General features: G+C 43.8%; 7 non-coding genes across 7 annotated transcripts; all 7 read right to left on the bottom strand.

Moving 5' to 3' along the window:
- Positions 1–95: 95 nt before the first annotated feature.
- On the bottom strand, positions 96–286 carry LOC130317376 (U2 spliceosomal RNA). Its single transcript, XR_008864502.1, has one exon. It is a non-coding gene; the product is annotated as a U2 spliceosomal RNA (small nuclear RNA).
- Positions 287–2,370: 2,084 nt separating this feature from the next.
- On the bottom strand, positions 2,371–2,561 carry LOC130317375 (U2 spliceosomal RNA). The gene has a single exon (XR_008864501.1). It is a non-coding gene; the product is annotated as a U2 spliceosomal RNA (small nuclear RNA).
- Positions 2,562–4,641: 2,080 nt separating this feature from the next.
- On the bottom strand, positions 4,642–4,832 carry LOC130317374 (U2 spliceosomal RNA). Its single transcript, XR_008864500.1, has one exon. It is a non-coding gene; the product is annotated as a U2 spliceosomal RNA (small nuclear RNA).
- Positions 4,833–6,916: 2,084 nt separating this feature from the next.
- Positions 6,917–7,107, bottom strand: LOC130317372 (U2 spliceosomal RNA). The gene has a single exon (XR_008864498.1). It is a non-coding gene; the product is annotated as a U2 spliceosomal RNA (small nuclear RNA).
- A 2,083-nt stretch (positions 7,108–9,190) lies between these two features.
- Positions 9,191–9,381, bottom strand: LOC130317371 (U2 spliceosomal RNA). Its single transcript, XR_008864497.1, has one exon. It is a non-coding gene; the product is annotated as a U2 spliceosomal RNA (small nuclear RNA).
- A 2,084-nt stretch (positions 9,382–11,465) lies between these two features.
- Positions 11,466–11,656, bottom strand: LOC130317370 (U2 spliceosomal RNA). Its single transcript, XR_008864496.1, has one exon. It is a non-coding gene; the product is annotated as a U2 spliceosomal RNA (small nuclear RNA).
- A 2,094-nt stretch (positions 11,657–13,750) lies between these two features.
- On the bottom strand, positions 13,751–13,943 carry LOC130317381 (U2 spliceosomal RNA). The gene has a single exon (XR_008864506.1). It is a non-coding gene; the product is annotated as a U2 spliceosomal RNA (small nuclear RNA).
- Between the last annotated feature and the right edge of the window lie 6,856 nt (positions 13,944–20,799).

Genomic DNA, 20,799 nt, shown 5'->3' with positions numbered 1-20,799 from the left:
CAGCAGCAGCAGCAAGGCCCACAGGGCTGGCTAGCTGGCTAGCCAGCAAGCAGGTAGCAATGAAAGTAGGAATCTTTCTTTTTAACCCTGTAAGGGGGTGGTGCACTGTACCCGAAGATACTGCCATATCGGGTCAATGCATAGGGCGACGGAAGCAAGCTTCGAAATCGGCCCCCGTTCTCAAAAATCCATTTAATATATGGTCCCCAGATAGGGGACGTATCAGATATTAAACTGATAAGAACAGATACTACACTTGATCTTAGCCAAAAGGCCGAGAAGCGATAACCGTGAAAGGGGCGGGCCCAACAAGGTCCCCTTCATGGGCACTATCACTGCTTGCTGTCAGGGAGGCTGCCAGACAATTTTCCATGCACACTCTGGGCTGGGGGGCAGTCAACCACCAGTACACACAGCAGAACCTAAACCCATACCATTATTGCTAAGCAGCAAGACAGGGGCCCATTGCACTCCCACGGGGCCTTTTTAAATGCAATCCATAACCCGGATTTGCCAGGAACCCTTCTTACTCCTCCTACTTGCATGTGACACTGGGCTTAGGATCTGCATAGGAAACACACACAAGCACACACCTACCTTTGTTGCCTGCAGATGCCTCCTTGGCTGTCCCCAAACGGTATCAAACCAACACCCACGGGAAGCTGTAAGCATAGAGGACATGCCTGCACCCCATTGGACTTACCTGTGTGGGTTAAACCCGGGTTATTTGACAACCTATGGCGGTGATGGTTCTGCTCAGGCAGAGCAGTGCTGATGCTCCTCATAAAGCTGTCGCTGCTGTGAAGGTTCTAGGTGACATCACAAATCCCTATGGTTACATACACAACAAAGCTGGGTTGTTGTTGTTTACACTCTGCAAGGCCTGTGGAAGTGAGTGACATCATAGCACTGTAGTTCTGAGGGTTCTAGATGGATGCAACAATCTCCTGTTGCTTCTATGAAGGCCATAATAGACGACATCACCAAACAGCTCCATAGTCACATACACAGCAAAGGAGAGATGTTGTTTACACCTAGTGATGTCAGTGGTATTGAGTGACATCACAGCACAGTGCTAAGGCTCCTGGGCCTGGACACAGCAGCGGCTGCAATATCTCAACGGAGAATACGTTTATATATATGTGTGTGTGTGCGCGTATATATATATATATATATATATATATATATATATATATATATATTTCTCTGCCGAAATCACTTTTAAACCCATTTCCACCTTTTTTTCCCTTCTCTTCCTCTTACTTTTTTTTCACGTTTTTTTACGTTTTTCTCCTTTTCGCCTCTTTTCTGGGCGTATTATTCTTCTTTTTCTTCTTTTTTTTCGTCTAATGCATACCCCATCAGTGCAGCAATGCTTATTCAATACCGCCAGCAGATGGAGACACTGGGGGATAATTTTCTAAGGATTTATACTGATTTTTCCTGTCTGAATTTGTCGCACAGAAAGTTGCAGGCCAAATATGTGTGACATTTCTGCGACTTTAGCTTCTAGAGCATTTTTACAACATTATACATAGGTGCTGAATACATAAAAAGCGACTGTTCAGCGACAGACAAGTCGCATCGGCTGAAAGTAGGCCAGAATGTCAGTCCATGTTGGAGCAGGTTTAGATACAGTCTAAAGCATAGATCTCAAAGTCTGTGCACAGAATTTAGCAAGGGCCTCGCACCTTCTGATGCATCAGGTAGGTGCACAATAGCATAGCCTAACCCTCTGTACTTTGGTCTATATTGATGCGGGACATAGACAGCCAGCTGATGACCAATCCATTAGTGCAATGGATGGCTGGAAGCATTTGTCTTTGCCTTTGCAATACCACAGAAGCAATGCATGGTCAATGTACAGCAATGACACACCTGTGTGAACAGCCAGGAGACCCCCCCCCCCCATGTTATGTTACATAGTTACATAGTTAGTACGGTCGAAAAAAGACATATGTCCATCAAGTTCAACCAGGGAATTAAGGGGTAGGGGTGTGGCGCGATATTGGGGAAGGGATGAGATTTTATATTTCTTCATAAGCATTAATCTTATTTTGTCAATTAGGAACATTCAGCACCCACCCGCTATCAAGGCAGCTGCCTATCATGTCATGCCCTACCTGCACAGGTGTGCTGGCTACTCAAATGATCCAATTAAGGAGGCCATTTAGTCAGCAGCAGCAGAAGTCCTGTGCCTGGACGCTCCAACAGCGGCCAGACACAAGCAGAAGCAGAAGCAGCAGCAGCACCACCTTTTGTTTTTTGGCTGCAGCAGCAGCAGCAGCAAGGCCCACAGGGCTGGCTAGCTGGCTAGCCAGCAAGCAGGTAGCAATGAAAGTAGGAATCTTTCTTTTTAACCCTGTAAGGGGGTGGTGCACTGTACCCGAAGATACTGCCATATCGGGTCAATGCATAGGGCGACGGAAGCAAGCTTCGAAATCGGCCCCCGTTCTCAAAAATCCATTTAATATATGGTCCCCAGATAGGGGACGTATCAGATATTAAACTGATAAGAACAGATACTACACTTGATCTTAGCCAAAAGGCCGAGAAGCGATAACCGTGAAAGGGGCGGGCCCAACAAGGTCCCCTTCATGGGCACTATCACTGCTTGCTGTCAGGGAGGCTGCCAGACAATTTTCCATGCACACTCTGGGCTGGGGGGCAGTCAACCACCAGTACACACAGCAGAACCTAAACCCATACCATTATTGCTAAGCAGCAAGACAGGGGCCCATTGCACTCCCACGGGGCCTTTTTAAATGCAATCCATAACCCGGATTTGCCAGGAACCCTTCTTACTCCTCCTACTTGCATGTGACACTGGGCTTAGGATCTGCATAGGAAACACACACACAAGCACACACCTACCTTTGTTGCCTGCAGATGCCTCCTTGGCTGTCCCCAAACGGTATCAAACCAACACCCACGGGAAGCTGTAAGCATAGAGGACATGCCTGCACCCCATTGGACTTACCTGTGTGGGTTAAACCCGGGTTATTTGACAACCTATGGCGGTGATGGTTCTGCTCAGGCAGAGCAGTGCTGATGCTCCTCATAAAGCTGTCGCTGCTGTGAAGGTTCTAGGTGACATCACAAATCCCTATGGTTACATACACAACAAAGCTGGGTTGTTGTTGTTTACACTCTGCAAGGCCTGTGGAAGTGAGTGACATCATAGCACTGTAGTTCTGAGGGTTCTAGATGGATGCAACAATCTCCTGTTGCTTCTATGAAGGCCATAATAGACGACATCACCAAACAGCTCCATAGTCACATACACAGCAAAGGAGAGATGTTGTTTACACCTAGTGATGTCAGTGGTATTGAGTGACATCACAGCACAGTGCTAAGGCTCCTGGGCCTGGACACAGCAGCGGCTGCAATATCTCAACGGAGAATACGTTTATATATATGTGTGTGTGTGCGCGTATATATATATATATATATATATATATATATATATATATATATATATTTCTCCGCCGAAATCACTTTTAAACCCATTTCCACCTTTTTTTCCCTTCTCTTCCTCTTACTTTTTTTTCACGTTTTTTTACGTTTTTCTCCTTTTCGCCTCTTTTCTGGGCGTATTATTCTTCTTTTTCTTCTTTTTTTTCGTCTAAGGCATACCCCATCAGTGCAGCAATGCTTATTCAATACCGCCAGCAGATGGAGACACTGGGGGATAATTTTCTAAGGATTTATACTGATTTTTCCTGTCTGAATTTGTCGCACAGAAAGTTGCAGGCCAAATATGTGTGACATTTCTGCGACTTTAGCTTCTAGAGCATTTTTACAACATTATACATAGGTGCTGAATACATAAAAAGCTACTGTTCAGCGACAGACAAGTCGCATCGGCTGAAAGTAGGCCAGAATGTCAGTCCATGTTGGAGCAGGTTTAGATACAGTCTAAAGCATAGATCTCAAAGTGAATTTAGCAAGGGCCTCGCACCTTCTGATGCATCAGGTAGGTGCACAATAGCATAGCCTAACCCTCTGTACTTTGGTCTATATTGATGCGGGACATAGACAGCCAGCTGATGACCAATCCATTAGTGCAATGGATGGCTGGAAGCATTTGTCTTTGCCTTTGCAATACCACAGAAGCAATGCATGGTCAATGTACAGCAATGACACACCTGTGTGAACAGCCAGGAGACCCCCCCCCCCCCATGTTATGTTACATAGTTACATAGTTAGTACGGTCGAAAAAAGACATATGTCCATCAAGTTCAACCAGGGAATTAAGGGGTAGGGGTGTGGCGCGATATTGGGGAAGGGATGAGATTTTATATTTCTTCATAAGCATTAATCTTATTTTGTCAATTAGGAACATTCAGCACCCACCCGCTATCAAGGCAGCTGCCTATCATGTCATGCCCTACCTGCACAGGTGTGCTGGCTACTCAAATGATCCAATTAAGGAGGCCATTTAGTCAGCAGCAGCAGAAGTCCTGTGCCTGGACGCTCCAACAGCGGCCAGACACAAGCAGAAGCAGAAGCAGCAGCAGCACCACCTTTTGTTTTTTGGCTGCAGCAGCAGCAGCAGCAAGGCCCACAGGGCTGGCTAGCTGGCTAGCCAGCAAGCAGGTAGCAATGAAAGTAGGAATCTTTCTTTTTAACCCTGTAAGGGGGTGGTGCACTGTACCCGAAGATACTGCCATATCGGGTCAATGCATAGGGCGACGGAAGCAAGCTTCGAAATCGGCCCCCGTTCTCAAAAATCCATTTAATATATGGTCCCCAGATAGGGGACGTATCAGATATTAAACTGATAAGAACAGATACTACACTTGATCTTAGCCAAAAGGCCGAGAAGCGATAACCGTGAAAGGGGCGGGCCCAACAAGGTCCCCTTCATGGGCACTATCACTGCTTGCTGTCAGGGAGGCTGCCAGACAATTTTCCATGCACACTCTGGGCTGGGGGGCAGTCAACCACCAGTACACACAGCAGAACCTAAACCCATACCATTATTGCTAAGCAGCAAGACAGGGGCCCATTGCACTCCCACGGGGCCTTTTTAAATGCAATCCATAACCCGGATTTGCCAGGAACCCTTCTTACTCCTCCTACTTGCATGTGACACTGGGCTTAGGATCTGCATAGGAAACACACACACAAGCACACACCTACCTTTGTTGCCTGCAGATGCCTCCTTGGCTGTCCCCAAACGGTATCAAACCAACACCCACGGGAAGCTGTAAGCATAGAGGACATGCCTGCACCCCATTGGACTTACCTGTGTGGGTTAAACCCGGGTTATTTGACAACCTATGGCGGTGATGGTTCTGCTCAGGCAGAGCAGTGCTGATGCTCCTCATAAAGCTGTCGCTGCTGTGAAGGTTCTAGGTGACATCACAAATCCCTATGGTTACATACACAACAAAGCTGGGTTGTTGTTGTTTACACTCTGCAAGGCCTGTGGAAGTGAGTGACATCATAGCACTGTAGTTCTGAGGGTTCTAGATGGATGCAACAATCTCCTGTTGCTTCTATGAAGGCCATAATAGACGACATCACCAAACAGCTCCATAGTCACATACACAGCAAAGGAGAGATGTTGTTTACACCTAGTGATGTCAGTGGTATTGAGTGACATCACAGCACAGTGCTAAGGCTCCTGGGCCTGGACACAGCAGCGGCTGCAATATCTCAACGGAGAATACGTTTATATATATGTGTGTGTGTGCGCGTATATATATATATATATATATATATATATATATATATATATATTTCTCCGCCGAAATCACTTTTAAACCCATTTCCACCTTTTTTTCCCTTCTCTTCCTCTTACTTTTTTTTCACGTTTTTTTACGTTTTTCTCCTTTTCGCCTCTTTTCTGGGCGTATTATTCTTCTTTTTCTTCTTTTTTTTCGTCTAATGCATACCCCATCAGTGCAGCAATGCTTATTCAATACCGCCAGCAGATGGAGACACTGGGGGATAATTTTCTAAGGATTTATACTGATTTTTCCTGTCTGAATTTGTCGCACAGAAAGTTGCAGGCCAAATATGTGTGACATTTCTGCGACTTTAGCTTCTAGAGCATTTTTACAACATTATACATAGGTGCTGAATACATAAAAAGCGACTGTTCAGCGACAGACAAGTCGCATCGGCTGAAAGTAGGCCAGAATGTCAGTCCATGTTGGAGCAGGTTTAGATACAGTCTAAAGCATAGATCTCAAAGTCTGTGCACAGAATTTAGCAAGGGCCTCGCACCTTCTGATGCATCAGGTAGGTGCACAATAGCATAGCCTAACCCTCTGTACTTTGGTCTATATTGATGCGGGACATAGACAGCCAGCTGATGACCAATCCATTAGTGCAATGGATGGCTGGAAGCATTTGTCTTTGCCTTTGCAATACCACAGAAGCAATGCATGGTCAATGTACAGCAATGACACACCTGTGTGAACAGCCAGGAGACCCCCCCCCCCCATGTTATGTTACATAGTTACATAGTTAGTACGGTCGAAAAAAGACATATGTCCATCAAGTTCAACCAGGGAATTAAGGGGTAGGGGTGTGGCGCGATATTGGGGAAGGGATGAGATTTTATATTTCTTCATAAGCATTAATCTTATTTTGTCAATTAGGAACATTCAGCACCCACCCGCTATCAAGGCAGCTGCCTATCATGTCATGCCCTACCTGCACAGGTGTGCTGGCTACTCAAATGATCCAATTAAGGAGGCCATTTAGTCAGCAGCAGCAGAAGTCCTGTGCCTGGACGCTCCAACAGCGGCCAGACACAAGCAGAAGCAGAAGCAGCAGCAGCACCACCTTTTGTTTTTTGGCTGCAGCAGCAGCAGCAGCAAGGCCCACAGGGCTGGCTAGCTGGCTAGCCAGCAAGCAGGTAGCAATGAAAGTAGGAATCTTTCTTTTTAACCCTGTAAGGGGGTGGTGCACTGTACCCGAAGATACTGCCATATCGGGTCAATGCATAGGGCGACGGAAGCAAGCTTCGAAATCGGCCCCCGTTCTCAAAAATCCATTTAATATATGGTCCCCAGATAGGGGACGTATCAGATATTAAACTGATAAGAACAGATACTACACTTGATCTTAGCCAAAAGGCCGAGAAGCGATAACCGTGAAAGGGGCGGGCCCAACAAGGTCCCCTTCATGGGCACTATCACTGCTTGCTGTCAGGGAGGCTGCCAGACAATTTTCCATGCACACTCTGGGCTGGGGGGCAGTCAACCACCAGTACACACAGCAGAACCTAAACCCATACCATTATTGCTAAGCAGCAAGACAGGGGCCCATTGCACTCCCACGGGGCCTTTTTAAATGCAATCCATAACCCGGATTTGCCAGGAACCCTTCTTACTCCTCCTACTTGCATGTGACACTGGGCTTAGGATCTGCATAGGAAACACACACACAAGCACACACCTACCTTTGTTGCCTGCAGATGCCTCCTTGGCTGTCCCCAAACGGTATCAAACCAACACCCACGGGAAGCTGTAAGCATAGAGGACATGCCTGCACCCCATTGGACTTACCTGTGTGGGTTAAACCCGGGTTATTTGACAACCTATGGCGGTGATGGTTCTGCTCAGGCAGAGCAGTGCTGATGCTCCTCATAAAGCTGTCGCTGCTGTGAAGGTTCTAGGTGACATCACAAATCCCTATGGTTACATACACAACAAAGCTGGGTTGTTGTTGTTTACACTCTGCAAGGCCTGTGGAAGTGAGTGACATCATAGCACTGTAGTTCTGAGGGTTCTAGATGGATGCAACAATCTCCTGTTGCTTCTATGAAGGCCATAATAGACGACATCACCAAACAGCTCCATAGTCACATACACAGCAAAGGAGAGATGTTGTTTACACCTAGTGATGTCAGTGGTATTGAGTGACATCACAGCACAGTGCTAAGGCTCCTGGGCCTGGACACAGCAGCGGCTGCAATATCTCAACGGAGAATACGTTTATATATATGTGTGTGTGTGCGCGTATATATATATATATATATATATATATATATATATATATATATATTTCTCCGCCGAAATCACTTTTAAACCCATTTCCACCTTTTTTTCCCTTCTCTTCCTCTTACTTTTTTTTCACGTTTTTTTACGTTTTTCTCCTTTTCGCCTCTTTTCTGGGCGTATTATTCTTCTTTTTCTTCTTTTTTTTCGTCTAATGCATACCCCATCAGTGCAGCAATGCTTATTCAATACCGCCAGCAGATGGAGACACTGGGGGATAATTTTCTAAGGATTTATACTGATTTTTCCTGTCTGAATTTGTCGCACAGAAAGTTGCAGGCCAAATATGTGTGACATTTCTGCGACTTTAGCTTCTAGAGCATTTTTACAACATTATACATAGGTGCTGAATACATAAAAAGCGACTGTTCAGCGACAGACAAGTCGCATCGGCTGAAAGTAGGCCAGAATGTCAGTCCATGTTGGAGCAGGTTTAGATACAGTCTAAAGCATAGATCTCAAAGTCTGTGCACAGAATTTAGCAAGGGCCTCGCACCTTCTGATGCATCAGGTAGGTGCACAATAGCATAGCCTAACCCTCTGTACTTTGGTCTATATTGATGCGGGACATAGACAGCCAGCTGATGACCAATCCATTAGTGCAATGGATGGCTGGAAGCATTTGTCTTTGCCTTTGCAATACCACAGAAGCAATGCATGGTCAATGTACAGCAATGACACACCTGTGTGAACAGCCAGGAGACCCCCCCCCCCCATGTTATGTTACATAGTTACATAGTTAGTACGGTCGAAAAAAGACATATGTCCATCAAGTTCAACCAGGGAATTAAGGGGTAGGGGTGTGGCGCGATATTGGGGAAGGGATGAGATTTTATATTTCTTCATAAGCATTAATCTTATTTTGTCAATTAGGAACATTCAGCACCCACCCGCTATCAAGGCAGCTGCCTATCATGTCATGCCCTACCTGCACAGGTGTGCTGGCTACTCAAATGATCCAATTAAGGAGGCCATTTAGTCAGCAGCAGCAGAAGTCCTGTGCCTGGACGCTCCAACAGCGGCCAGACACAAGCAGAAGCAGAAGCAGCAGCAGCACCACCTTTTGTTTTTTGGCTGCAGCAGCAGCAGCAAGGCCCACAGGGCTGGCTAGCTGGCTAGCCAGCAAGCAGGTAGCAATGAAAGTAGGAATCTTTCTTTTTAACCCTGTAAGGGGGTGGTGCACTGTACCCGAAGATACTGCCATATCGGGTCAATGCATAGGGCGACGGAAGCAAGCTTCGAAATCGGCCCCCGTTCTCAAAAATCCATTTAATATATGGTCCCCAGATAGGGGACGTATCAGATATTAAACTGATAAGAACAGATACTACACTTGATCTTAGCCAAAAGGCCGAGAAGCGATAACCGTGAAAGGGGCGGGCCCAACAAGGTCCCCTTCATGGGCACTATCACTGCTTGCTGTCAGGGAGGCTGCCAGACAATTTTCCATGCACACTCTGGGCTGGGGGGCAGTCAACCACCAGTACACACAGCAGAACCTAAACCCATACCATTATTGCTAAGCAGCAAGACAGGGGCCCATTGCACTCCCACGGGGCCTTTTTAAATGCAATCCATAACCCGGATTTGCCAGGAACCCTTCTTACTCCTCCTACTTGCATGTGACACTGGGCTTAGGATCTGCATAGGAAACACACACACAAGCACACACCTACCTTTGTTGCCTGCAGATGCCTCCTTGGCTGTCCCCAAACGGTATCAAACCAACACCCACGGGAAGCTGTAAGCATAGAGGACATGCCTGCACCCCATTGGACTTACCTGTGTGGGTTAAACCCGGGTTATTTGACAACCTATGGCGGTGATGGTTCTGCTCAGGCAGAGCAGTGCTGATGCTCCTCATAAAGCTGTCGCTGCTGTGAAGGTTCTAGGTGACATCACAAATCCCTATGGTTACATACACAACAAAGCTGGGTTGTTGTTGTTTACACTCTGCAAGGCCTGTGGAAGTGAGTGACATCATAGCACTGTAGTTCTGAGGGTTCTAGATGGATGCAACAATCTCCTGTTGCTTCTATGAAGGCCATAATAGACGACATCACCAAACAGCTCCATAGTCACATACACAGCAAAGGAGAGATGTTGTTTACACCTAGTGATGTCAGTGGTATTGAGTGACATCACAGCACAGTGCTAAGGCTCCTGGGCCTGGACACAGCAGCGGCTGCAATATCTCAACGGAGAATACGTTTATATATATGTGTGTGTGTGCGCGTATATATATATATATATATATATATATATATATATATATATATTTCTCCGCCGAAATCACTTTTAAACCCATTTCCACCTTTTTTTCCCTTCTCTTCCTCTTACTTTTTTTTCACGTTTTTTTACGTTTTTCTCCTTTTCGCCTCTTTTCTGGGCGTATTATTCTTCTTTTTCTTCTTTTTTTTCGTCTAATGCATACCCCATCAGTGCAGCAATGCTTATTCAATACCGCCAGCAGATGGAGACACTGGGGGATAATTTTCTAAGGATTTATACTGATTTTTCCTGTCTGAATTTGTCGCACAGAAAGTTGCAGGCCAAATATGTGTGACATTTCTGCGACTTTAGCTTCTAGAGCATTTTTACAACATTATACATAGGTGCTGAATACATAAAAAGCGACTGTTCAGCGACAGACAAGTCGCATCGGCTGAAAGTAGGCCAGAATGTCAGTCCATGTTGGAGCAGGTTTAGATACAGTCTAAAGCATAGATCTCAAAGTCTGTGCACAGAATTTAGCAAGGGCCTCGCACCTTCTGATGCATCAGGTAGGTGCACAATAGCATAGCCTAACCCTCTGTACTTTGGTCTATATTGATGCGGGACATAGACAGCCAGCTGATGACCAATCCATTAGTGCAATGGATGGCTGGAAGCATTTGTCTTTGCCTTTGCAATACCACAGAAGCAATGCATGGTCAATGTACAGCAATGACACACCTGTGTGAACAGCCAGGAGACCCCCCCCCCCCATGTTATGTTACATAGTTACATAGTTAGTACGGTCGAAAAAAGACATATGTCCATCAAGTTCAACCAGGGAATTAAGGGGTAGGGGTGTGGCGCGATATTGGGGAAGGGATGAGATTTTATATTTCTTCATAAGCATTAATCTTATTTTGTCAATTAGGAACATTCAGCACCCACCCGCTATCAAGGCAGCTGCCTATCATGTCATGCCCTACCTGCACAGGTGTGCTGGCTACTCAAATGATCCAATTAAGGAGGCCATTTAGTCAGCAGCAGCAGAAGTCCTGTGCCAGGACGCTCCAACAGCGGCCAGACACAAGCAGAAGCAGAAGCAGCAGCAGCACCACCTTTTGTTTTTTGGCTGCAGCAGCAGCAGCAGCAAGGCCCACAGGGCTGGCTAGCTGGCTAGCCAGCAAGCAGGTAGCAATGAAAGTAGGAATCTTTCTTTTTAACCCTGTAAGGGGGTGGTGCACTGTACCCGAAGATACTGCCATATCGGGTCAATGCATAGGGCGACGGAAGCAAGCTTCGAAATCGGCCCCCGTTCTCAAAAATCCATTTAATATATGGTCCCCAGATAGGGGACGTATCAGATATTAAACTGATAAGAACAGATACTACACTTGATCTTAGCCAAAAGGCCGAGAAGCGATAACCGTGAAAGGGGCGGGCCCAACAAGGTCCCCTTCATGGGCACTATCACTGCTTGCTGTCAGGGAGGCTGCCAGACAATTTTCCATGCACACTCTGGGCTGGGGGGCAGTCAACCACCAGTACACACAGCAGAACCTAAACCCATACCATTATTGCTAAGCAGCAAGACAGGGGCCCATTGCACTCCCACGGGGCCTTTTTAAATGCAATCCATAACCCGGATTTGCCAGGAACCCTTCTTACTCCTCCTACTTGCATGTGACACTGGGCTTAGGATCTGCATAGGAAACACACACACAAGCACACACCTACCTTTGTTGCCTGCAGATGCCTCCTTGGCTGTCCCCAAACGGTATCAAACCAACACCCACGGGAAGCTGTAAGCATAGAGGACATGCCTGCACCCCATTGGACTTACCTGTGTGGGTTAAACCCGGGTTATTTGACAACCTATGGCGGTGATGGTTCTGCTCAGGCAGAGCAGTGCTGATGCTCCTCATAAAGCTGTCGCTGCTGTGAAGGTTCTAGGTGACATCACAAATCCCTATGGTTACATACACAACAAAGCTGGGTTGTTGTTGTTTACACTCTGCAAGGCCTGTGGAAGTGAGTGACATCATAGCACTGTAGTTCTGAGGGTTCTAGATGGATGCAACAATCTCCTGTTGCTTCTATGAAGGCCATAATAGACGACATCACCAAACAGCTCCATAGTCACATACACAGCAAAGGAGAGATGTTGTTTACACCTAGTGATGTCAGTGGTATTGAGTGACATCACAGCACAGTGCTAAGGCTCCTGGGCCTGGACACAGCAGCGGCTGCAATATCTCAACGGAGAATACGTTTATATATATGTGTGTGTGTGCGCGTATATATATATATATATATATATATATATATATATATATATATATATATATATTTCTCCGCCGAAATCACTTTTAAACCCATTTCCACCTTTTTTTCCCTTCTCTTCCTCTTACTTTTTTTTCACGTTTTTTTACGTTTTTCTCCTTTTCGCCTCTTTTCTGGGCGTATTATTCTTCTTTTTCTTCTTTTTTTTCGTCTAATGCATACCCCATCAGTGCAGCAATGCTTATTCAATACCGCCAGCAGATGGAGACACTGGGGGATAATTTTCTAAGGATTTATACTGATTTTTCCTGTCTGAATTTGTCGCACAGAAAGTTGCAGGCCAAATATGTGTGACATTTCTGCGACTTTAGCTTCTAGAGCATTTTTACAACATTATACATAGGTGCTGAATACATAAAAAGCGACTGTTCAGCGACAGACAAGTCGCATCGGCTGAAAGTAGGCCAGAATGTCAGTCCATGTTGGAGCAGGTTTAGATACAGTCTAAAGCATAGATCTCAAAGTCTGTGCACAGAATTTAGCAAGGGCCTCGCACCTTCTGATGCATCAGGTAGGTGCACAATAGCATAGCCTAACCCTCTGTACTTTGGTCTATATTGATGCGGGACATAGACAGCCAGCTGATGACCAATCCATTAGTGCAATGGATGGCTGGAAGCATTTGTCTTTGCCTTTGCAATACCACAGAAGCAATGCATGGTCAATGTACAGCAATGACACACCTGTGTGAACAGCCAGGAGACCCCCCCCCCCCATGTTATGTTACATAGTTACATAGTTAGTACGGTCGAAAAAAGACATATGTCCATCAAGTTCAACCAGGGAATTAAGGGGTAGGGGTGTGGCGCGATATTGGGGAAGGGATGAGATTTTATATTTCTTCATAAGCATTAATCTTATTTTGTCAATTAGGAACATTCAGCACCCACCCGCTATCAAGGCAGCTGCCTATCATGTCATGCCCTACCTGCACAGGTGTGCTGGCTACTCAAATGATCCAATTAAGGAGGCCATTTAGTCAGCAGCAGCAGAAGTCCTGTGCCTGGACGCTCCAACAGCGGCCAGACACAAGCAGAAGCAGAAGCAGCAGCAGCACCACCTTTTGTTTTTTGGCTGCAGCAGCAGCAGCAGCAAGGCCCACAGGGCTGGCTAGCTGGCTAGCCAGCAAGCAGGTAGCAATGAAAGTAGGAATCTTTCTTTTTAACCCTGTAAGGGGGTGGTGCACTGTACCCGAAGATACTGCCATATCGGGTCAATGCATAGGGCGACGGAAGCAAGCTTCGAAATCGGCCCCCGTTCTCAAAAATCCATTTAATATATGGTCCCCAGATAGGGGACGTATCAGATATTAAACTGATAAGAACAGATTTTTTTTTTTTTTTTTTACATTTTTATTGAAAAAACTCAAAAACTTAAATACATCACAAAAAATGTTTACAATACATCAAATACTGTTTTCCATAAATGTAAATTCCACATAGCTAATGCTTTTTTCTGCCCATATCTCTTTTTATCAATTAAATAGTACAAGTAAACTTCACTGTATATCATCTTCAAACATTCTTTTTCACAAATAAAATCTCTTTTGAAGACAAGGATATTACGAACTTTCCATAATACATTTTTTGTACAGTTGATAAAAATCCACAAAATTCTCTCTTTTTCTTTCATAACTCCATCACTTTTGCCATATAAAACAACTTCATGATTTAAAACTTTTAGACCTGTTAGGAATTTCAATAAAGAACCAATTAGTCTAAAAACCTTTTGTGCAAAATAACAATTCCAGAAAAGGTGCAAAACAGTTTCATCTATATTGCAATTATCCCGGGGACAGACACATACAGCATTTAGACCTCTTCTATATTGGAAAAATCTTACCGGAAGACACTCATGGATAATCATCCATGCTAAATCCTTGTGCTCATTAAAAAGATATGGCTCGTTTACCTTTTTCCATATTTGTACACACCTATTATAAGAAAAATTAGAGACCATACATATTCCTTCTTGCAAATTTAACTGTACTTCTATCTTGCGAGCATCCCTCAAGGTTAACAAGTCAAAGTCTTTAAGGTTATACATACGTATAATTTTTTCTAAGATGGCATAATGTTTAGGCGGAGTTAAAAGTACAGGAGAAGATAATGATAAAAACACCCATTCTCTTTTTCTAAAAATATGTCCCGCAGAGTACTTTAAAAAACAGGACCATACACTTTTCATAAAAAGTCCCCTAAAACACCAACTAAAAAACCTTAAGTATAAAAATTTTCTAATACAGGGAACCTGTTTTCCTCCATTTTTTTGTGACTTATACATAGTATCTCTTTTTAATTTTTCTGCTTTAGAACTCCATAGAAACTCAAAGAGAATCCTCTGAAGTTGCCTAGACATAAGTTCATTAGGAGGATAAATCATATTTAAATAGAGCATAATGGGTATTAGCATAGCCTTAATCACCAAAATTTTACCTTCTAAGGATAATTTCCTTAGGGACCAAAAGTCTACCTTTTTCTTTACCTTTTCTTTTACCATTAGCCAACTTTCCTCACCATTGTTATTTTTATCAAAGATGACTCCAAGGATTTTTATTTTTTCTGACTGTAATTTTAGGTTTGGTATTTGCACGTTTTCCCATTTACCTATATAAAAACAGTCACATTTAGATAAATTAAGTTTAAAAGCAGAAGCTTTACAAAAGAAATCAGTAACATCAACAACTCTTTGTAAAGAGAAGGCACTTTCACAAAAAACATTAATATCATCCATATAGCCACACACTTTAAGGGTGGCATTATTACCTCCAGGAACTGGCACTCCTTTTATTATTTTATCATTCCTTATTAAGTTTAACAGAGGTTCTATTGCACATATAAACAGTATAGGAGACAGAGGGCAGCCTTGCTTTACCCCTGATGATAAATTAATAAAATCTGTAAGGAAACCATTTATTAAAATCCTGCTAAAAGAACCTTTATATAAGAGAGCAATTTGCTTAATAAATATGTTAGGAAAACCCATGCGTTGTAAAACCATCCATAAAAAACAATGTGATACTCTATCGAACGCTTTATGAAAATCTAGAGATAGAATGGCTAGATTTTGATTCCGCTCTTGCTGATACCATATGACGTCCCTAATAGCATTTAAAGGTTCAGCTACACTCCTTCCTGGGACACCACATACCTGATCCACATGGATGACCTTGTACAAAAACGGCTTCATTCTGTTAACAAAAATTTTTGACATAATCTTATAATAAACATTAAGAAGCGTAATTGGTCTCCAATTTTCTAAGCTGTTCCTATCCCCCTTTTTGGGGATCAGAGACACTATACCACTCCTCCAAGATAAAGGTAGAACATCAGAATTAAAAGCCTCCTTAAAAATATTAAGCAAATCATCTTTAAAAATTTCCCAAAAGGTTTTATAAAACTCTACAGGAAGTCCATCAGAACCTGGTGTTTTACCTGTGGATAAACTTTTAGCAGCAATTTCTAATTCTTGGCATCTTACTTCTGTGCAAAGTGCATCTTGGTCCTCCTTACTTAAACCACAATCTAAAGTGCTTAGGAGAAAATTAGCAGCAGATATATCAATGGGTTTCTCATTAAACAGATCTTGATAAAAGGATTTAGCTTTGGATAACATTCCTACATTAGTAGTTTCATCCTCAATGTTAATCATTAACTTTTTTGTTTCCATTACCTTTTTAAAAAAGAATCTTGTACACTTTTCATCCTTCTCTTTACATTCAACTTTGGAGTTAAAAATTATTTCTTTCCCTTTGTTAGTTATAGCCTTCTGAATATCACTTTTAACACTTAAAATCAGATCGTCTACATATACACCCAGCTCTTTGAGTTGATAATAGGTTTGTAGTTTTGTGTTAAGATCTCTATACCATTTCAATTTCTCTTTTGTTTTTTTAACACCCATCTTAATAAAATACTCTTTAAATTTTACCTTGCAGAATTCCCACCATGCTAAAAGAGAATTAAAATTAGTCCTTGAGTTCTGCAATTTTTTAAAAAGATAGATAAAATTACATTTAATTTCTTCATCTTCAAGCAAAGAGACATTCAGACGCCAGACTCCTTTGGCTCTGCAAACCCCATCAAACTTACATGTAGCAGATAAAATCTTATGATCTGAAAAAAAGGTAGAAGTCAATTGCATATTCCCATAAAATGCAAATCCAGAAGCAAAAATATAATCAATCCTTGACATATAAAGGCTATTCCCCCAGGTATACCCAGGGTCATTAGGGAAAGAGGTTCTCCACAAATCTTTTAAATTAAAATCAACTATAAAATCCTTTAGTTGTTTTTCAGTCTTATCTTTCCTTTGTTCAGATCCTCCAGCCCGCTCCTCTCCTGCCATTATACAATTAAAATCACCAGCGATGATAAGCGGGGATGAACCCGGTAAATAAAACTGAATTTTCTCTAATAAATCAGATCTTTCATCCTTATCTGGAGAGGCATATACATTTAAAAGTCTCATATTCATGTCATTATAAATAATATGAACGAGCAGGGCTCTACCGGGTACAATGTCTGTGAAGGAGGTAACTTTATACTCACTGCTCTTGAACAGTATGCCAACACCAGTCACTTTCCTCTCATTATCCCCTGACCACACAGACGGGCCAAGAGTCCATTCAGATCTCAAAGATGAATAATTGATATCATAATCAATGGCACATTCCTGTAAAAATAAAATGTCTGTAGGCAAAGAAGACAAGAAAGAGAATAAAGCAGCCCTCCTCTCCGGGCTCTTCAAACTCCTCACATTGAAGGAGGAGATATTAACACTTGGTAGCTCCTGGGTCATTCATTATCCTCAGACAAAGAACCCCAATCTGCAGGTGGTGACACTAATTCCTCAATATTAACAGGGTCGGATGCTGTTATAACCTTTTGGCAGACAATCTCCACATTCCCCTCATCCGCACTAACTCGACCACTCCTTTTGATGTTAAGGCCCTTTTCCTCTTTCCGGTCTCTGCTTTTCCTCTTTCGCCGTTCTTCTACATCCATCTCCTCTGTATCCCTTCTGGGCGGTCCAGGACCCTCAACTTCCATGAGAGGAGAACCCCTCACTTCTGTCTCAGGTCCCACGACCTTCCCCGGGGACACAATGCTTTTGGAGACATGAGCCACAGCAGGTATCACAGGAATTCCGGTAGCAGAAGACTCAGGCATCACTTTCAGGGTGTGGGTCTTAGGCACAGGCACAGCATCCATGGAGCTCTTCCTCATCGAGGGACCAGCCGACGTAGCCACAATATTGGCCCAGGAGCGTTGAGGACAATCCTTAAAAGCGTGTCCTTTCTGCTTACACACATTACACAGAATCTCATTTTGACAGTCCAAAGTGGTGTGGCCTTTTTGGCCACATCTTTTGCAAATAACCACTTCCTCTTTGCAAGATTCTTGTGTATGACCATATTCATGGCATTTCCTGCAATAATACGGCATCCCAGGGTAGAATAAATAGCCACGTTTACGCCCAATTAAAAAATTTGCAGGTGGGCGACACAGACCTCCAATTCCTCTCACATCTTCTCTGAACTTAACAGCAAACTTATGCTTTCCAGTCCAAAAGTCCATTGCATTCATTATTTTATGAGAGTATTTGACTTCCGCACAATATTGGTTTAAAAATAAGACAATGTCTCTTATATCCACGTATGGATCGTGCATAGTAACCACCAGTGGAACATCGCCATTAGAATATAGAGCAATGAAAACAAGTCCTTTCATATCCTCCTCATTGGCAAGCTCCCGAACTTTCTCAAACATATGGTCACATGCAGATGCGGAAGTCAAGGTAAGAATGAAAAGTCCTTTACCTGGGTCTTTTAGGCAAAACACATCTTCTCTCTGAATGTGCAATAAATCCAGCATAATTCTCTTGACAAAAAATTCCAAAGTCATCTTCTCCTTTTTCTCCTCATCCACTTCAATACGGAAGGTGTTCTTAATCCGAGTTTCAGTATGCGCAGCAAACCTAAGGGTCGCCATGGGGGATCGCCTTCCCGTTCTTTGTAAGTCCTCCTCCTATAGCAGCATGAGGCTTAAGACGGCTAAAAAACCGCCGATGCCTCAAGGCCGAAGGTTCGACGAACTCAGAGCCCCTTGACAAGATACAAGATCTTAGCCAAAAGGCCGAGAAGCGATAACCGTGAAAGGGGCGGGCCCAACAAGGTCCCCTTCATGGGCACTATCACTGCTTGCTGTCAGGGAGGCTGCCAGACAATTTTCCATGCACACTCTGGGCTGGGGGGCAGTCAACCACCAGTACACACAGCAGAACCTAAACCCATACCATTATTGCTAAGCAGCAAGACAGGGGCCCATTGCACTCCCACGGGGCCTTTTTAAATGCAATCCATAACCCGGATTTGCCAGGAACCCTTCTTACTCCTCCTACTTGCATGTGACACTGGGCTTAGGATCTGCATAGGAAACACACACACAAGCACACACCTACCTTTGTTGCCTGCAGATGCCTCCTTGGCTGTCCCCAAACGGTATCAAACCAACACCCACGGGAAGCTGTAAGCATAGAGGACATGCCTGCACCCCATTGGACTTACCTGTGTGGGTTAAACCCGGGTTATTTGACAACCTATGGCGGTGATGGTTCTGCTCAGGCAGAGCAGTGCTGATGCTCCTCATAAAGCTGTCGCTGCTGTGAAGGTTCTAGGTGACATCACAAATCCCTATGGTTACATACACAACAAAGCTGGGTTGTTGTTGTTTACACTCTGCAAGGCCTGTGGAAGTGAGTGACATCATAGCACTGTAGTTCTGAGGGTTCTAGATGGATGCAACAATCTCCTGTTGCTTCTATGAAGGCCATAATAGACGACATCACCAAACAGCTCCATAGTCACATACACAGCAAAGGAGAGATGTTGTTTACACCTAGTGATGTCAGTGGTATTGAGTGACATCACAGCACAGTGCTAAGGCTCCTGGGCCTGGACACAGCAGCGGCTGCAATATCTCAACGGAGAATACGTTTATATATATGTGTGTGTGTGCGCGTATATATATATATATATATATATATATATATATATATATATATACATTTCTCCGCCGAAATCACTTTTAAACCCATTTCCACCTTTTTTTCCCTTCTCTTCCTCTTACTTTTTTTTCACGTTTTTTTACGTTTTTCTCCTTTTCGCCTCTTTTCTGGGCGTATTATTCTTCTTTTTCTTCTTTTTTTTCGTCTAATGCATACCCCATCAGTGCAGCAATGCTTATTCAATACCGCCAGCAGATGGAGACACTGGGGGATAATTTTCTAAGGATTTATACTGATTTTTCCTGTCTGAATTTGTCGCACAGAAAGTTGCAGGCCAAATATGTGTGACATTTCTGCGACTTTAGCTTCTAGAGCATTTTTACAACATTATACATAGGTGCTGAATACATAAAAAGCGACTGTTCAGCGACAGACAAGTCGCATCGGCTGAAAGTAGGCCAGAATGTCAGTCCATGTTGGAGCAGGTTTAGATACAGTCTAAAGCATAGATCTCAAAGTCTGTGCACAGAATTTAGCAAGGGCCTCGCACCTTCTGATGCATCAGGTAGGTGCACAATAGCATAGCCTAACCCTCTGTACTTTGGTCTATATTGATGCGGGACATAGACAGCCAGCTGATGACCAATCCATTAGTGCAATGGATGGCTGGAAGCATTTGTCTTTGCCTTTGCAATACCACAGAAGCAATGCATGGTCAATGTACAGCAATGACACACCTGTGTGAACAGCCAGGAGACCCCCCCCCCCCATGTTATGTTACATAGTTACATAGTTAGTACGGTCGAAAAAAGACATATGTCCATCAAGTTCAACCAGGGAATTAAGGGGTAGGGGTGTGGCGCGATATTGGGGAAGGGATGAGATTTTATATTTCTTCATAAGCATTAATCTTATTTTGTCAATTAGGAACATTCAGCACCCACCCGCTATCAAGGCAGCTGCCTATCATGTCATGCCCTACCTGCACAGGTGTGCTGGCTACTCAAATGATCCAATTAAGGAGGCCATTTAGTCAGCAGCAGCAGAAGTCCTGTGCCTGGACGCTCCAACAGCGGCCAGACACAAGCAGAAGCAGAAGCAGCAGCAGCACCACCTTTTGTTTTTTGGCTGCAGCAGCAGCAGCAGCAAGGCCCACAGGGCTGGCTAGCTGGCTAGCCAGCAAGCAGGTAGCAATGAAAGTAGGAATCTTTCTTTT

The sequence above is a fragment of the Hyla sarda genome, unplaced genomic scaffold (genome assembly GCF_029499605.1).
Source record: "Hyla sarda isolate aHylSar1 unplaced genomic scaffold, aHylSar1.hap1 scaffold_1992, whole genome shotgun sequence".
NCBI classification, from domain to species: domain Eukaryota; kingdom Metazoa; phylum Chordata; class Amphibia; order Anura; family Hylidae; genus Hyla; species Hyla sarda.
Note: the sequence above shows the minus strand (reverse complement) of the source record. Positions and strands in the feature narration are given on the sequence as shown.